Source organism: Silene latifolia, chromosome 6 (genome assembly GCF_048544455.1).
Source record: "Silene latifolia isolate original U9 population chromosome 6, ASM4854445v1, whole genome shotgun sequence".
Taxonomy (NCBI): domain Eukaryota; kingdom Viridiplantae; phylum Streptophyta; class Magnoliopsida; order Caryophyllales; family Caryophyllaceae; genus Silene; species Silene latifolia.
In genome coordinates this window covers 37,233,418-37,236,674 of record NC_133531.1, presented here as the reverse complement: position 1 = coordinate 37,236,674, position 3,257 = coordinate 37,233,418, and the positions used below count along the sequence as shown (strand labels likewise).

Below are 3,257 nucleotides of genomic sequence, written 5' to 3'. Positions count from 1 at the left end.
CGTTTCTTTTCCCTCTCCTATAAATAGGAGAGGCACTTCATAGCTTAGGGTATCCAATTTTTACATCTCATTTTTATATATAGCCTTAAGCAATACAATTCTCTAATTTCATTATAAGTTAATCTTGTAGTCATCAACATTTGGTTCTTAATAAACTTCAAGCATTTGGTTATTATTTGTTTCTTCCATACAAGTTTATCTCTTTTAAGGTATTTTTATTTTTAGTTTATAATTTTACAATTTTATTTAGTTAATACATAGTTTATAATTAAGTATTTTATTTATATTATTCTAGTTTTATTTCTTTCACATGTTATATCACCTAATTTATTTAAATCACATAATCATGCCTAGCATTTCTTATAATATAGTTTGCAATTTATATTCCAACACGAGTAGCTAAATTTCCCAGTCTAAAGGCTAGGGGAGCCATGCAAAATCAAATATATAACATGTTTAAATAGGTTGATAATAATATTGTTCAATTGTTTCTATCACATGTTTGCATTGTCACGTTTAATCTTTGGTTATCGGCCGTAATCGTAGATTAAGTTTGTTCATTCGTTCTAAAGTCGAGAGGCACGGAATTGAATTAGGCTAAGCATGTGTAGTAGGAAGACCTAGTCATGGACGAGAGTTTCTATAGGACCCGGTCTATGGTTGATACTAATGCCGTAAGGTGGGTATCTCTAAGCCTAAACAATTGACAATGTTATTAGTACCGAATTTATCATGATCATATGTTTTACCTTTGCATGTGTGACCCAAACCCTTTAGACTCCATTTTAATCATATAATTCACACCATAGTTTTTATTAGTCATCAAACAAACAAACCAAACCAAAACGAAATCGACCTTGATAAGAATCTTTCCATAGCATATCACAACGTAATTCCCGTTTCCTTGTGTTCAACCCCTATTGATACATTAACTTGTTGTTTAAGGTAATTATCTTTGCATAGGTACACGACAAGCCTATCAAATTTTGGCGCTATTGCCGGGAAAACAGTTTTATTGCGTTTTGAGTTGTCGATTTTTATCTTGTTTTCTTTTGTCTTGAGGAACACTTGTTCCTTGAGACCGTTACTTATCATTTCTCTAGAAATTGTTGTCTTATGCCCAAGTCTTCTCATAGTGGAGAATTGCTTTTACCGGATTCCGATCCCGAGAAAACCTTTAGAAGAAGACAACGTTTTTGGAAGGAAGTGAAAGAGGCCTCTTCTCTCGTACAAGCCGAAAGTGCTATAAAGTCTTATTTAGACGATCTAGAAGCCCTTGAAGAGGAGGGGGTTTCAAGTTCATCATCTCCATCACCACCACCACCACACCATCTACTACCAAAAAGATGGTGAAACTTTCCGATCACTCAAAGCCCACCGCGGCCATGCTTCCAGCCGGTATCACAACCACTCAAGTCACCGCGCCGGACTTCGAGATCAAACCGGCTTTCATTAGCCTTGTGGAGAGAAAACAATTTGGGGGAAGTCCTTTGGAGGATCCCAATTTGCATGTGCAAATTTTCTGTGATTATTGCTCCATGATCCGTCAAACGGGAGTCACTCAAGCTCAAATAAGGGAAATACTTTTCCCTTTCTCTTTGAAGGATAAGGCCAAGCTTTGGATCAATAGCCTTGACCGCACCGCCATGGGAATCACTAATTGGGAGACTTTGGCTTTTGCTTTCTATCAAAAGTTTTTTCCACCGGAGAAAACTCAAACTTTGAGAGCCAAATCACCGGATTCCGTCAACAAGCTCTTGAGAGCTTATATGAGGCTTGGGAGAGGTACAAAGAGCTTCAAAGACAATGCCCACATTATGGGCTAGATGATTGGTTTCTAGCAATAATATTCTACAATGGATGTTGTGCCGAGTCCCGAAGGATTCTTGATTCCGCCAACAATGGGCGGTTTGATCAAATTGACACCGACCTTGCTCATGCCACGATCGAATATATGGCGGTCCATGATGCACAATATGTCAATTCCCGAGTTGTGCCATCCAAAGGTAAAGAAGAATCCTCCAACAACTCCGTATTGCTAGCTCAAATTGCCTTGCTCCAACAACAATTGGCGGAAAGAGATGCTAGAGATTCCGTTCAACAACTCAATGCCGTGTCTTCAGCAAGCCAAATAGTTATTTGTGATGGTTGCGGAGGTGCGGATCATTATGCCGCTCATTGTCGAGCCCTTATTGAAGAGGTAAATGCTTTTCAAGCTTTTAGACAAAGTTCATATCCACCGGGTACATTTTCCAACACTTATAACTCGAATACAAAATTCCATCCGAACTTGTCTTACACTAGCAACAATGTGCTTAACCCACAACCCCCACTACAACAAAATACCTATGTTCCTCAACAACAAAAGTATATTCCTCCACCGGGTTATCAAAATCAACAAAGGCCCCCACAAATCAATTACCAACAAAATCCACCACAAAATGGCCAACAAAACAATCAAGGAATAGGTAAGCTTGAGGGCTTGATAGTACAAATACAAAGGGAATTATTGGCTCAAATTTAAAAGAATGATCAAGCTCATAGTGCCGCGGTTAAGATGTTGGAACAATAAGTGGCTCAATTAGCCGCTTTTAACTCTCAAAGGAAGAACGGTCAACTACCTCCCCAAGGTGAGCAACCACACGAGAGCGTTAATTCTATCTCCTTGAGAAGTGGTACAAGCTATGATGGGTCATCCATGACTTTGGATGATGAGCTGGTTGTTAAAAAGGCCAAGCTTGGGGGAAATGATAAAAAGAAGGCTAGTGAAAAGTCTCTTGTTAAGGATCGTGTGCCATTTCCTCATCGATTGTTGATGCTAAAAAGGAAGAGCAAGCTTGATGCCAAGAATGTTGAGTCCCCTATGCCCAAAGGAAGTGACGAGGTGGTTGTTGAAGAAGTCTCTCCTAATGCTAAGGAGAGTGATGTCGTTTCAAAGAAGGTGAGTGTTCCCAATGAGAAAGAGAAAGTGAAAGATGTGGAGGATGCTCCTCCCAAGGAAGTTGTTCAAGTACCATTTCTTCATCGTCTAGCAAAGCACAAGGAAGAAGGTAAGCTCGGTAAATTCATGAAAATGTGTAAGAATTTACAAGTCACCATCCGTTTATGGAACTGCTTACCCAAGTCCCTTCTTATTCAAAGTTTATGAAGGAGATTCTCTCAAAGAAGTGATCCTTCAATGAGGTTGAGACCATTGCTTTCACCGAAGAGTGTAGTGCACTCTTACAAAATAAGTCTCCCCCAAAACTTAAGGACCC

At 39.2% G+C, this 3,257-nt stretch overlaps 1 non-coding gene across 1 annotated transcript; it reads right to left on the bottom strand.

The window, feature by feature from the left end:
• Positions 1-1,717: 1,717 nt before the first annotated feature.
• Positions 1,718-1,824, bottom strand: LOC141589396 (small nucleolar RNA R71). Its single transcript, XR_012520337.1, has one exon. It is a non-coding gene; the product is annotated as a small nucleolar RNA R71 (small nucleolar RNA).
• Positions 1,825-3,257: the final 1,433 nt, after the last annotated feature.